Here is a 16,226-nt window from a genome sequence, read left to right as displayed (position 1 = left end):
ATCGGAGGTAACTTAATATACATGTAGTGTGCTAAGGGGGATGCGGCCGTCAGGTGACCAGTGGCATGATCTGTGTCTCATCACTCACATACAGATGTGCTTTTAGCTCAGCTGGGGGCTTGTACATTTGAAATGTCTAGAAATGCTCGCGTAATGGCTGAACGGTGAACTTTGATCAGCCCTTGAATATAATCTTAAAAATGGGGATTATGGGTTTAGAGTAAGTGGTTCATGGCTAAGCCCCTCCCAATGGCCAATCTCCACATTCTAGGCATTTTAACAGCCTACGTAAGGTGCTATCAAAAGTCTTCAGACTGTACTCTGTTAATATTGCTTTATGTCATTCGTCCGATCTTCCAGCAGGTAATGGCTGCTGCTTATCTCCTGAACACCTCAGTATTTGATGTTTTAGGATTTCAACATCATCCTGCATCTGTTATTGATAAGCCTTCCGCTGTCTGCTGTGGCGTCTTGTGATGTCATCAGTCAATACCAACATTCATACTTGACTTTCTGAACGTTAGCCACCATCAGTTCGCGTTTATGTTCTTAGCACTTAGGAGTGGATGAGCCAGTTGTTAAAGGGTGAAGTGACGTCATATCTCGATTAGAGGACAGAACTCGCATGCATGAAGATGCGTTTTCATTTGTTGTTGATTATGTTTTGTTACAGTCAGGATGTACTGTAATCTCTGCTTGTGTGAGACCAGCGCTTTAAGTGCTCCTTGTTAGGCATTATAATAAAGAAAATAGCGTTGGATCAAGTGATTAGAATTTCAAAGAGTGACACACCATTTTCAGCTTTAAGAGATTCTGAGCGTGTGTTTATATTTAGCATTGTGGTATAACAGCTGTTGAGATCCTCCAACCAGCTGTGTGTTGTGTTGTTTGAATGGCTTTACATTCGAGCAAAGATTGTTAGTTTTCAATTGTTGTTTCATTTGCAATTCAAGTAACTTATCCGATCAAATGAGACGTACCTACTGAAGTTAGGTATTTTGTGTGTGTGTGACAACACACTGTCAGATAGATAGAGGCGTCTGATCATTGTGTTCAGTTCAGAGATGTGCTTAAAGTATTTTTGATCCATTTCACTCTGCAATTGTCAAATAAGGTGCTTTCTAAAAGATATACAACAATTTAATTACCTTAATGTCGTGTTCCTTTTTTATTTAACGCCTTCATACAAAAGAGTTATATCTAAATGAACATCCAAAATGCTAGGAATGTACTGTAATATTTGAAACTGTATATAACATAATAGCATATATTGCACAATGTATTATAAAATTTTAGTAATTTTGAATAAATTGGCCAATATATGCACGTAACAGACTATATTGATATAAAACATATTGTCATATTTTGGATTCAGTTTTCTAACACTACCGTCTGTTATTTTTTCAAAAGGGTTGAGATGCATGAGAGCATTTTTGAGCCAAGAGAGCTTTACTTGATGGAAATGTATCTGTCCATCTCGATTCACTTTCACTTTGAATTTGCAAGTTTAACATTTCTTTGTCAGTTTCTCTTAAAAGAACTAACAGAGAACCGTTTTCTATGTCTAACATGTTGCAAGGATACCAGTCTAGCTCAAATTCTACATTGCGGGTGACCTCCAGCTTTGCACCTGTAGCATCAATTGTTAAACAGATTGCTCATTTTAAAGCGCTGTTTAGGGATTTGGTGAGTTAAATGAATGCTAAATTAACACGGCACATGGGCGATGTAAGATTCTTGAGAGATTCTTGAGCTTGATGAAATGAACCTTTATATTTTGGTAGCATTATAGCGGTTGTAGAGATTCATTCAAGCATTAGTTGCATTATTTATTTCATTCTACCAATTTATATATGTCATTTATATCTACACATGGATTACATATTATATTACTTTTATCAATACATCTCGAGATACGCATTTTTCATTCCAAATCATTTTTGAGGTGCATAATGTTTAATAAAAACATCTTAGTAAATCTTGGGTTCTTTGTTTTGTTCCTTTGTTTATTAACATTTTACAGTTTTGAATCTTTTCATTTGTTCACCATAAAACATTTTTCATATGTTTACATCACACACTTGGCAATTACATAAATATTACATCTTTATGGACAGAATGAAGCTCTACACATACGTAAAAGTTTTTTAGACGGGTACATAATTATTTAGTTGTAAATTCAACAACACTGTTGATATCCAGCTTTACTATTTCAGATAAGAGTGTAGACCTGTAAAATTGCTTGTAGGTTTTTGTAAGTCGAACCCTTGTTGTATTAGATACATGTTTACATGATGAGTAGTGAATAGATTTTTGTAATTATTATCTTTTCAGCAGATTTTGCTGAATGTTACATAATCACAGCATGGGTGCAAAGAGCCGTCATGACTTTCTTCTTTCCTTTTATTCTTAACTCTTATTCTTGTTTGTTTATAGTTTTTTTCCTTAACAATTTAAAATGCAACAGACAGGAAAGGGCGTTCCAGAAAGAAAACTGCCAACTCAACCTCTCCATTTCATAAATTAAAAGAGGTGTTAACACCATTGTGTCTAAATAACATGTATTATTCACCTTAAAAATTAAATAGTGCGGTGAAAACGCATAATATATGTTTGTCGAATAGAACGCTGACATGAATTCCCTGCCATATATAAAGTAAAGGTGACACCAACTAAATACATTGCACATTCTACAAACTTTAGCATCACCAAATCAAATAGCCCAAGTTAGTGATAGTGTTTTTATCAGAATCCCAAAGACTTTAAAATATGTGTTTATTTTTATTTATGACAAATTTTATACCCATGGGCAAATCTACAGCTGACACTATTTGTTAAACAAACTCATGTACAAGTTAACCTCTCAAAATATAACCTCTTATAGTACATCAGGGATACAAAAAACATAAGAATTAACATGCTGCTCACAGTTTTGGTATGCAGACTCAGAGAGAGAAAGAGAGAGAGAGGAGAGGGAATGAATCAGCACAATGGAGAGGATGAGGCTATGCAGAGGTTATGTCCTCACATGGCCTAGAAAACAGATTATCAGGATACCAGCTCCACAGCAGACACACACTTTTAACAACCAAGGTGTAAATATAGAGTGCAAATCGTGCAATATATATTTTTTGTATTAGAGAATGTGATACACTGTGGCTGTTGATGGATGAGGCACTTAATGGTTTTTCTCAGTGGTCTAAACAAAGATGTAGCAGGCCTTCACTTTCAATGATCTATAATGTGAATGAGACAACTGTTACAGGTGGGATAAATTTCAAAACAGAGCTATTAAACGTTACACATGCTATTAGAATTGTAAACCAAAGTGGATGGTTTTATCTTTATTTTTTGAGTTTTTCTGTGTCCATTTCATGTCTCTAGTTTAAGCAATACAAATATATTTTATCATGCCTTGTTTCTGTTAAAACTGCTTTTATAGGATTGCAACAGCTGACAATTACAGAAGGAGCTTATATTAAAGTGAGGTTTCTGCTCATTTTTTTGTATTTCGATTTCTTTTTTAGGAGAAATGTAGGTGCTCGTAATATTATTCAAAACATAATTCATTACGATCATATTCGCCCTTTTTTTCTTTTCCTGAAAACGACATTTGATGGTATAATATGAACCTATGGGCTATGAGGAATACATTAGCTGTCGGTGTGCATCATTATTTTGGCAGACGTGTCACACAACGGAACTGCACACATTACACACTGAGATGTAACATGAATATTGATTGTGTCTGTATGATGCATGTCTTACATGCAGTTAAATATACCTGCAAAGAGTTATTTCTTTGTGTTCAAAACTATCATTGCGTTATCTAGCTACAGTGCTGTTTGGCTGATCCATACAAGATCTCTGTGTCTTGTATCTCATGACTACAATGGCGTTTGGTGGTATGTAGTGGGGGTTGGGTGTATACACCTGCAATATGTATAGCAGCACAGTCCAAGATATATGTATTCTGTATTCTTATAGTCAGACTGAACCAGTAGAAATATTTTGACAGTGTACTGTATGTATAAATAAACAGATATTTATAGTTACGTAATGAAGGAAAATTGGGGGATCTTTAATTTTGTACTGCGAGAAAAATGAAGAAGATATGTTACAAGTTAGCTGTCTTGTTTATGGAGATATATATGTTATTTCTGCTGTTAGAGGCTCATGGTAGCGAGGTGTGGTGATTAGCAAACTAGCAGATGATGCAAACCGCTTTTCTAGTAGGTATTCTAACAATCACAGTAACCTTTTCTATAGACCTCAGTGTGGTGTGTAAGCAGCCATACCATTTAACATATCATGACTCGGTGCTATTGCTGATCTGTTTTGTGGTCCAGACCAGACTGAACAAAATTTGCTGTAAAAGTTGTAAACTTGAGTGAGAAAATCATGCTACATGAATGTGCTACCAAAAACCTATAAGGCTTAGAAAATACAGAACCAGTTATGAAAATAACTTTCGTCTATAGGAGGTCATTATAGCTGCAATGCAAAATATGTTGGGCATTTTATTATTTGCTGTCAATTTAGTTTTCAAGCCTTGCAACTATTGTAGTCCATTCGAACAACATTTGGGCTGTTTATGAGGTCTGTTTTACTGCATTTTCCCTGCTTGTGTTTACTGTAGAACAACACTGTTAACTCTTATGGTAGCCTTAAAAATCTGGTTGTACCGATGTAATAGATTTGCACCATCACTGTCTCCTTTGAATTGGTTTGTAGAATCATTTGCAGATTTGCACGTTATATGACCTCATAAACATCAACTGACATTAATATGTTGATACTTATTTTTAGTTTGAATTCATATGCTGTACACTGTCAACATTTGCCTGCACAGAAAGTAAGCTGAATTTAACATTTGCATACATCACTGAATTGTATTGTAATCTGAGATCATAAACACAAGAACACAGGAACTTTTGTGTAATTTTTGTCTGCATAAATAAACGTTTACTGTTTTTATGTGACTTCTCAAATGATTTAATATATTTCTTATATATATATATATATAGAATCATTAAAATAATTGTTCACCAAGAATGAAAGTTTTTTCATTCACTTACCCTCATGTTGGTCCAATCTTGTACTATTCCTTCTTCTGTGTAACAAAGTGTTTAGCAGAATCCTGGTATGTTCCTCAAACAAATCTTTTCAAACACTACTTTGTCCTTTTTGGTGCTTGGCAGTATTAATCACCATCTACATTTTTTAATAAAAGTATCTGCCATTTCGCCTATCAATAACATGGTTGAAGGGGCATGAGGATGAGTAGATGACACACTTGATTAACAATATCTGTGTAAACATATCTAAAATATGGAACACAGTTAAGGGTTCTTTTGTGCTTTGTTTTAAGGTTTTGACGTACTTTCCTATACCTTTCACAAAACATACACATGTACAGTTTCCTTGATAACTGCACCGATCTTTAATGCTTGCTTATGTCATATATTTCATCTTCTAGCTCTTAAATGACAGCCACACAACCCAAACCATAACAGATCAGAATCAAGTTAAGACTAAGAGGTGCTTTATTAAAAAACAAAACTAAGGTTGTGTGTTTTGTATACAGCAAGTATATCATTCTAGAGGATAAACTGTATTCAAGATCAGTAATGACAGAGTCTGACAAAAGGTAGAATAGACATGTGAAGTTAAAATACTGTAAATAAAATAAAGCACATCTATTAAAAAACACTACTAATTACAGACCTCACCTTGGTTCATTTCACCCATGTTGGTACAGCTCATTGACATTTTCACATGCTAGACCGTCACCCAAATGATCTTTTCCTGCTTCAACAATGTTTTTAATAAAAGAGACACGAAATGACAGCATGTTGGTGTAAGCTTGCTTATATAATACACAGGGAACACTGGGGCAATGTAACATTTTTGTAAAATTTTATTCATAAATTTGGGTACCCTGCAGTAGCTGGGGCACATGGGTATTCACCTATTATTGCCCGTGGATATAATGAATTTGTGCAGCTGTACGGGTTCTCCTTTGCAATGTTAATTTATATAAACTGTATATAGCCTATTTTATATATATATATATATATACATTGCTTCTTGGTGCCTGTGTGAAATCTTGCATAATTCATGAATGATGTCTAACACACCGACTGCGCCAAATGCTGCCCCTATTTTGAAAATGAACACAGTAGGACACATTTAGATCATACATCGATCCCTATATCATACAAGACATTCTACATAAAACATCTACACTGAACAGACATCTGCGCCAGTTGCATTTATGTGGTCACGGCGACGCGCGTAGAACGCCACTGCGCGGTCACGCTTTTGAATGTTGAACCGAAGTCTCCCCTCTCGGTAGTGGTGGCGGTACGCGTGGCTCAGCAGAGACTTCGGCTGAAAGACAGCATACTACCCTACACGTATCTGCAGATATGAGACAGGACCTTGGATACGTGACAGGTCCACTCACATGTTCTGCGATATTTGCGTAAGTTGATTCAGGAACGCCGCGGGAACAGCTGGCTGGTTGTTGCTAGCCGCAAAGCTAGCTCGACAAACCCATTCCCCACATGGATATTTTAAACGTAACCGCGTAAATTCCACCACTCCGAAGTGTCTTTTCCTAACAGCGCAGACTGGGTTCGTTTGGACTTTTTGAGCTTTTCTCGTTGAAATCTCTTCATTTTACAATGCGACTCTCTGGCACAGCTGTTCTCGGCGCGCTCGCTGCGGTCTTCTTGGAGTATCACTGGAGAGAGCGGTGCTGAGCCGTACTGACACCCCGAAATCCAGTTAGTCTATTATTACTGACACAATTTCGCCACCGGTAAGTACCCAAACACAGCGAGTGTCCGTTATAGTTATTAATAACTTGATAGTGAAATGCATGCGCGAGACGGGGAAAGTCGAGCGGTTTGCGGGTATGCGCGCGTGGGCGCTCGAGCACTCCTATAATAAACTCATTTAAATAGCTGCACGTATTTTAGACGGTTATCCCAAATGACGCGTGAATGTATCGGTGTAGGTGTCTTAAATCGGGATGTAGGTTGTATTGTTTCAAGACATTCGTGTGTTTTGGAGGTGTACTGTTTATTTTCTGTAACCTTCTTTTATCTCTATTCTTTTAAATGCCCTTAAGGAGGGATATTTCAAGTGTTTATAGGGACTGCACGACGCGGAACGTTTCATCCTTTACTAGTGTGAATCGATATGCATGTATTTCATTATTAGAAAGCCACCCCTTCATAGGGTCTAAAGAAAAATACATTGCTTTAATGCGTTTTCAATAAGTCTGGACAAACGGACCACATATTGTTTGTTTCCTTTCTGTTCTAAGGGTTGTCGTCACCAATCAACTTTGCAAACAGAATCGTATTGTCCAGATGTTACATGTATGCTTTAAACAGTGAAAAATAATCTCTCTTTGGCACTAAATTATATGAAAATCATTCACAGATTCAGTCAGATGGAGGCATCTGCGTGCACATTTTAGCAGTTGTGTCATATTGGGCTGTATTCAAATGTGTTGGAAGAATTACAGCAAAATTCATGGTTTAATCTCTGCTTGTGTTACAATACCGCTTTCATTAATTTGATATCCAAGCAGTCCTGGTTAGGGTACCAAAAATCATTGCAGGGCAGCAGATTCAAATATTATTAGAACGTAATGAGGTTATTTCTGTTTAGATATCTGTCTTTGCCCAATATTGTATATTTTACCTTATTTTTTGTCTGGTGCAATAATCACACTTATGTCGTCATCAAGATGTAGTTACTGTAGCTGCTGAAAGGATGAGCTTGTATTGATTGGCAGAGTTGTGTGCAGGTCATGTTTCCTCTCATATTTCCATTTTTCAGCGTTGGTTAACACAACATCCAAAGTTGCTTGAACAAAGAACATTTAGAGAACAATGATGCAGGTTCTCTTTAGGACCTTCATATTTACATTACAACTATGATAACATGGGACGATGGTGAAATAATTGGCCATTATTTGCATTCAGACTGATGCTATAAACAACACGGTTACAAACATTCCCATTAATCACTTTTTCAGTGTGCCTCGATTCGCGTTGCCCACAGTGATTGATCTGAATTATTTGTATGTAACCCAGCACTTCACAGCAAGGCTCCCATGTTGAATCCACTTTTGGAACACACTGGTGAAGCGTTTTCGTCTCAAAAGGCATGAGATCAAAGTAGGTTTTCATTCGTTCATCTATTCTTTAACTCAGACAGGCAGTTTGGCATGAGGCATTGATTTATGACCTACTTTACTACTAGTGAACACACTTTCTTCATGAGAACATTTTAATTGTGGCTTTGTAGAATATGTTAAATATATAACTTTGATTGGAAAAATCTGGAAAGGTTTTTGGAATTTGACCATCCAGAAAAGTCTTCCTATGAGATTAAGAATAATGATGTTGCATATATTAATGGAAAAGATGGTAGAATACTGAAATCTCATGTTTCCTCTTTTAGATGTCTCTGATGTCATTCATATGCCATTTGTTTGTAAATTATTGGTTTTTTTTGTAATTCAACTCCATATACTTTCTTCCTAGTGTGTGTATTTTAAGACTGTCGGTTCTGTTCTTAGCTGTGAATTTTTGTTAAGGATATTTCCTGCAATGTTCTGCAATAGGCGTAGATTTAATTTTGGACCAGACATAATCCAATTGGTGAAAACGGCATATGTGATTCAAGATCCAGTGACATTAGAATTATACAGGGTGTGGTAATATTAGTGTTCTGTTCTCTCCAGCAGCCATCTGTTTTCCTTGTGTGGAGTGGTTAGCATTTTTCATGTGTACTTGGTGAATGCCTTAAGGTCATAACACTGCGCTGTGAAACGAGGAAAGAATTTATATCTCGGCATTAGATTAAAAAAATATTTTGCTCTATTTCCTATTCCCTGAATTCTTTCTTTCTGATATTGATGATCATAAAGCAAATGTAGCTATACTTTATTGGCTGAAATTGTATTAGTTTGAGGTAAGTCTGTGAAATTAATAGATGCTATGGAACAAAGTTTCTATTGTATGTCTATCTTCTGTTCTGAGGATGCAAATCCATGCAAAGCAGCGACCTAAATACAGAGCATTGTAGGAATATAATACACAGACCTTGCTCATTACTAATATGAGACATTTCTCTGGAATGAACATTTAATTTTTATTTTCAGTTGAATTGTATGTTTTCGCAGTCAACAACGTTAATACAAAGTTATCCCACGGCTGCAATTAACGACTTAAATGCCAACTAGGTTATTCTGAGATATTTGTGGTGTGACGCATCAAATATATAATTAATATAATTCATTGATCACTAAACCTACTCACGGTGAGTTGTGGGTAAAATTAGCTGTTAGAGTGTGCATCGTTTTGCACATTTGCACGAATTTCTACTGGAAGAAGTAGACCATCCGGCAATCTTTGAAATACTCGTATCAACATACTCGATTTGGGACATACTAATTCTACTTTCGAACACAATTGGACGGGTTGCAGCAAGGGTGTCCAATTCTGCTCCTAGGGGCTGCTATCCCTTTCGTTCTTACAAACACACCATAACCAGCTAATGAAGATCTTAAGAATTGCTCGAAAATTACAGACAGGTGTTGGAGCTTAGCTTTGCAGGAGCAGCATGTGCAGAAGTGAACACCCCTGGTTTTGGAGAACCTCAAAGGCGAGATCATTTGATGGATGTTGGAATCGGGCTGACGCATTACAGCCTAGCCAAACAGAGTAATCAAACTGGCAGTGAGAAAACATGAAGAAAATACCTTGAACAAACTGCTGTGTAATAAGCTAACTCGGCTACCGGCACAGGAAAACGCATGCTGTTCTCAACCAACTTATCATTATCTCCAGCGTTCTTAAAGATACGTTGCGTCAGCAAGTAAACCACTTTTGATGCGTGTTGCTGTTTACCTGTTTGTGGCTAGCTTTTAAAGCACTTTGTTTGTGCCATGGTGGCAGGAGTAGCGTTCTAAGCACTTTGCCGAGCAGTTTCATTAACAGTTGTAAATGCTCAGCTTAAAACACCTGTGTTACCCATTGATGTGATGGCAATGTGCTACTCATCATGTTTTATTTTCACAAAGCTGTACCCTGAGAATCTGAGTTTTATATTTTCTGCAGTTTTCATGCATTCTGCATTATAGCGTTTCTGTACCCTGAGATATCAAAAAGCAAAGTTCTGTATTTTTGTATGAAACTTTCCAATTGGTCTTTCAGCTTAGTGCTTGTATAACCTCTCACATCTGCCAAACGAAACCATCCTTCATGACATACCCTCAACCACTGTAAACGTTTGCAGTTCGATCAAAAGATTCATTGTCTGTTTATAACCAGTGCTGCCACACACAAAGCCTTATTTGAACTCTAACCCATGGCTCTGAAGGCTAAGGGCACAGTGTGCGGGAATGAGAGCTTTGTCATTCCAGGCTGCATGTCCATTAATTGCTGGAATCTCATACATAAGTTTGTCCCTCGACCCCCCCCCCCCCACACTTGAGCTGAGCAGGCGAGTCGCGCGAAGCATGAAAAGTATCTCCATTGGTTCGCTATATAGAAATGCTTTGGAATTCCTTATTGGATTCTTTGCGCGTAAACAATTCCCACATTGAGAGAGCTTGTTGGAGAACAGCCAGGGAATTCCTACAATGGGGGGATAATGAGGAAGCTTTAACAAAAGGAGTTCTCATTCAGCATTCAATTGGCAACACGGTGTGCGAAACTGTTTGAGTGCAAAGGAGCCACCATGCACGAAACTGATTCGGTGTCTTGGGAACATTTGCACAGCTTTTTGTAGTTTTGGGCTATTCATTCATCATATCTGCGTTAGTATTCTGCTAAATAATGCTTTGGTTTACAATACAATTTTGGTTTACTTTGCTAAGTTATCCTTATCTTTCGATTTCTACACAGTATTTAAGACAGAAATTGTTTTAAGAATACATTGTTGTAGTGAAATTATTTGTCATGTCACCAGGCAGCGGTTTGTCGCAATCCTTGATCATCCTCTGAATCACACTTGATATAAATTGCCTCTGTGATTGACATATTCACTGCAATCTTCCAAAGCGCAGGAAACATACGGCTTGATCCTCCAACTGTGGGCAAGTGCAATTTGCCAGGATGACTCATCAATGTAGATTCCTCTGTCTTTGTCTTGACAACTATGCCATATTCCTCTTGTTAGCTCTAATTTGAAATGCAAAAAGGTGCTACGGTGGCCATTACTTTCCCCGTACCATGCAGTATGACTGTACTTAATTGGTGTTGGTATGGTAGAATTAGCTATGGTTGCTTTCCTGTAGCTCAGTGGTTAGAGCATGGTGGTAGCAACGCCAACGTCATGGGTTCGATCCCAGGGATAGCACACACTGATACAAATGTATAGTATAATGCAATATAAACTGAAAAATAGCGTCTGCTAAATGCATAAGCGTAAATTTATATAGTTGGCTTTTGTTCGCCTGACCAATAATGTACAGTAAAGCAATTTTCCATGTATCTAAATATTCTAGCTACTAGAAGATAAATAAGCTTTCAGAAGGACTTTGACTTCATGATATGAAGACATTACTAATTATATTCTGAAAGTAGACATTTGTAAATATATAATGTTTGAAAGCTTCATTTGTTTTCTCACCCTTCAAATGGGATATTTCCGAGCCTCTAGGGAGACTTCAATTGAATCTGTAAGCGCTGAGTAAGATAATCTCTCCCACCTTTAATTGGATTGAGATCTAGACATTGGCCCAAACAAGGTCACGCTGCGTATATTAAGGTGTTTGAAGAGTCATAAATGGGTATATAACAAAACTGGATTGCAGATTTATTTCTGATTAATATTTCAAAGCCTAGGGCTAAAAGGCTTTAATGTGCTATAATATTATTAACAGATTATTATTTGGGTATTGTAACGTAGATATTTGAGTTTATTTCTTTCTTTACTTATTGTGGCATAAAATTTGTATATATAAGAACATTTTTTAATCTTGTTTTTGCTGTCAGTATTCATCAAGTTTAACAGTGCTGCATGTCAATTATCAGGACAAGCCATAGGGCCAACTAGCTTATTTCAAAATGTGTTACTTTTCAGCTGGAGTAATTGGGTAAACCGTGTTTGCATTGAGGAATTTTCCAAACCCATGTAAATCTTGAGTGAAACCACGCCTGACAGAATTGGGACAAACAAAGCAATTTAGGTCTCGAAGACACCAAGGAACACTGATGTTATATGCTATCTGTGTTAGGATCTCCTTTATTAGAGGCGAAATGCCCTGGCCTGCTTTGTTGAATTGTTTGGTCAATAGCAAAATCCTCACTTTTTTCCATTTGTAGTTGAAATTACCCGATTTTTGTTCATTTTAAAAGAATTTCTGTGTTGTGGTTAACTCAAGCCTTTTCCTAAACAGAGACCTGCCAGAAAATCATATTGTACTTTGTGTTGGACTGCGGCATTGTGTTGGACTACATAATTTCCTGTTCTGCTCTCTGATCTAACTTTTTTCTGAAAATGATTCCATTCCTCATAAGTAGTTGTTGCATGTACCAAAAACACTGTTTAACTGAATTAGGCTTAGTACATTCTTCATAGGTATGTTGTTAATATATTTCACCAGTCTGATTTAGCTCTTGTAAGTTTCCCCAAGACTTTTGAATTGAATGTCAAAGAAGTAGAATCTATTGACTTTCTGTTCTGCAGCAGTGAACCTCTTCCAGAGGGCATAGACCTGTGATTCTATGGATGAGACTCATAAATTAATCATTAAAGACTGAATATATTAATTATTCATGTGCATATTGAGGAAATAAAAGCTATCAGTTAAATCTCATTGGTTCACTCTGGTTTAAAGTGTCGGTATTGACCCTGTAGGATTCTTTCTTTGACCTTTAAAAAACATGGCAACATCATGACGGTTGTTTAAATATGCAATTTCAAATTTTTTAAATGATTAAGGAAAATGAGGTGTGTGTGGAAGTGTTTTGGAGCATTGTTTTGTTGGCATACTGTAGCTGCTACTGTCAGTCTGTATTGGATCCTGTTGTGAGTTGATTTCCAAACTAGCCAGTTCTTAGGTTACATTTTGGCTAGGATGTTGTCTTCGAATTCAGCAGACAATGTAGACTGTAGACTCTAAGGGCAGCGTACTTGGAGCAGAGACGTATTTTGCTGTTTCATAAGGAGAAGAGCACTACTAGACCAAAGACATGTGTACAAATTACGCTAAAACAACATGGCTACAATATATTTACTTATTGTCTATATTTTTCTGAAGTGGTCCCTCATGTCACAAGCTGGCCTGTGTTCTTTGATCAGCTGCTGGCACTTGACACTGGCACAAAGTGCCCAATGTTGATGCCAGCCAGCTGTCCAGGGTGAATGAGGAGCATCAGTGATTGAATTCTGCTCCTATAAGCTAGTTGGCCCTGTGGACTGTCCTAAGACGTTTGTCAAGAGCTTCATCAACGGTCTACTTTCCACTAGTGTCATGTTTCGAATCTTTCTCTGCCTCCAAAATCTCTGTGTTCGCACCTGTGGCCAGTAATTGTTTTTCTTTTTTGAAACCACAAACCATGACGTGTTGCCTAAGTTTTAATGTATTTAAGGGATGTTCTTGTCTGTAAAGCAGTAGGCCTATTTCTAGACCATCTCTTAATGTTTTTATTGTTCTCCAAATCATATTGAAAAGTACTGTGAACATTTTGCAATGTGATGCTCTCTGATCTCTATCTTACTACATATTTTGCCTGGAAATACATCTTGTTCTGCTGACTGTGTGCAGTTGCAAGCAAGTCTTTGTCGTCTTTGCTTTGATATTAATGTTTCTTTTACGGAGGGTATTTGTTTTAACAGTGATTATGACAAACCATATGCAACACAGTTATTTTTGGAGGTATAGATGCCAGAATTTGTCAGTGTTCAGATGCAGTGCTGAATTAATGAGCAGTGACCCACACCTGGACTCAAATGTGCATGTCCGTTTGATCTCATAGTATAACTGGATGCAAATAACAACAGTCCCAGTCTCAGATATAATTTGACAGCATTGTAAAGACCCTGTCCTTTTTCTTTACAGACAACATTAATTGGCATTCATTCAATTCATAGCATTGCTTTATAGAGATTTTGAAGACCGGTTATAATCAACAGCTTTTATACTAGGATACTCAGCTGGAAATACATTTAATTTACTTAGTTTTGTGATTCATGTTTGAGCTTGATGTCCAAAGGATTTTATTTTTTTAATTCACGTCCATTTAGCAATGTCTTATAAGTCCTGACTGAAGGTCAAGGAAAGCAATCAACAGGGAAGAATATTTGTGACTAGTGTAAAGAGTTTAAACTAGCTTTTTCCACACAATCGAGTGGGATGTAACTTCTCAGATAAGTATGTAGTATTTTTAAAGGATTGCATTGGATTTTAGTGCTTGTTGTTTATGGATACTGAAAAGCCTTTATGCAACAATAATTTTGCCTTTATTAATTCTAGTTGAGATTTTGGTCTGGTTTGGTTTTGATTTGACTGCAAACATAGCTGAACATTGTGTTAGTAAAGTAATGGATGTGACTAGTAATAAAACCTATAGCACAGCTAATGTAAAGCTATATACCAGTTGATATAAAATAAAATTTAGCAGAAAGAGAATTCAGAATCTGCAGTCTGGCCAAATATTATTTCTTCTTATTATTGATGTGAAACACTGTGTATTACATAGTCAATCATATAAATTGTTTAATGTATAGTTTAGATTTTTTTCTTAAATTTTCCTTGTTCCAGTGTAAAGAAACCAGTACAAGTACTTTCCTAAGTGTGACACTGCTGTCGACTTTCTTAACAGTGCTTTGAACCTGGAGTGTTATGTTTTAAAGGTCCCTAGGGTCAATCGCTCCAACAGAGTTTCTATAGTGTGTTTATAGCCAGTTGTGTTGCTTGTGCTGTCCTGTCACCAGCCTGCATTTCCATCTCATCTTAGATTTATCCCGTGATATCTGTGTGATATCTTTTGCTGTCTCACTGTGGCACAGGCCTTCTTAGCCATGCATCATGATAGAGTGGCAAACAATCTGTCAATCAGTCACAAGGTGGATTTTTTTCCAGCCTCTTAAAAGATTTACTGCCTTACAGAGGAAACATTGAAAGACACATCCTAATAAACGCTTTTGAATTGTTTCAAACTGTTGACAGATTGTAAAAGTGGTTTGAGTGTTGTGATAATTAATTATAGAAATGAATACTTACTCAACAATAAACTATATTATATGGTTGAAGTGTTATCGACTGGGCTGGTTTGCTTGATTTCTTTGTTGAATATGTTGTTCACAAAGTTCACAGCTGAGCCTTATTTGTTGTTTGGTTAATAGGGGGTGAATTCAGATATTATGGCCATTGGATGGACAGGCTTCACCGTTCTGCTCTATAGACTGTTAAAGAAAAGTTAAGGTTTCTTCTCATGGTCGTGGTGGTATTGATTTAGTGTCGAATAGCATGGCAGCTGGATACAGAATTTTCAAGGTTTCTCTGTATGTCTGTGGGTTTTAAAGCGGTCATATGGTGCGAATACGTGTTTTTCTGTATCTTTGGTGTGTTGCCCATGAATGTATTAGACACGTAAAATTGCAAAAATGTAAGTGTCAGAACAAAAGATGCATTCTATCTAAAAGCCAATGCTCAACCAGACCTGCCGGAAATGCCGCGTGTAACCACACCCCCACAAATCTACGTCAGTTTGTGGTATGATTTGACTATGACTGCCCTAATGCATACGCAAGTGAGGTTGGCGTACCTGTCAGTATATTTGCTTTGGAACCTGATGTTCTTAATATGGTAAGAGGAGTTACATTTCCATCACACGCTTGCAGTATTTGACCAATCACTACGCACTGGTAACTGGCCAATCATAGCACACCTCGCTTTTCAGAGTGATGAGCTTTGTAAAAAAATCTGCGTGTTTCAGAGAGGCAGGGCACAGAGGAGAGGTGGTATGTAAAAAATACAGTGTTTTTGAACCTTAAATCGTGTATAGACATTGCATTACATCCAAAACAAACGATAATATTAGTTTTTGCCGTGTCATATGACCCCTTTAATGTTGGGCGAAAGTACACCGTAATCTTCTGAAGGTTGTGGTTAAGCCAAAAGACTAGTGCCCTTGTGAGTCAGCATTGAATGTATTGTCTGACAGCACTTATCAAGAAAGGTTTATCTT

At 37.0% G+C, this 16,226-nt stretch overlaps 1 protein-coding gene across 1 annotated transcript in view; it reads left to right on the top strand.

Annotated features, from left to right (window-relative positions):
- The first annotated feature begins 6,736 nt into the window (after positions 1 to 6,736).
- Positions 6,737 to 16,226, top strand: part of arhgap32b (Rho GTPase activating protein 32b) — a 71,255-nt gene continuing 61,765 nt past the window's right edge. Inside the window, 1 exon segment of the mRNA XM_079486975.1 lies at positions 6,737 to 6,826. The gene's annotated coding sequence lies outside the window, so the exon portion shown is untranslated.

This window comes from Barbatula barbatula (assembly GCF_947034865.1).
Source record: "Barbatula barbatula genome assembly, chromosome: 22".
Classification (NCBI taxonomy): Eukaryota; Metazoa; Chordata; class Actinopteri; order Cypriniformes; family Nemacheilidae; genus Barbatula; species Barbatula barbatula.
This window is presented reverse-complemented; position numbering and strand designations above follow the sequence as displayed.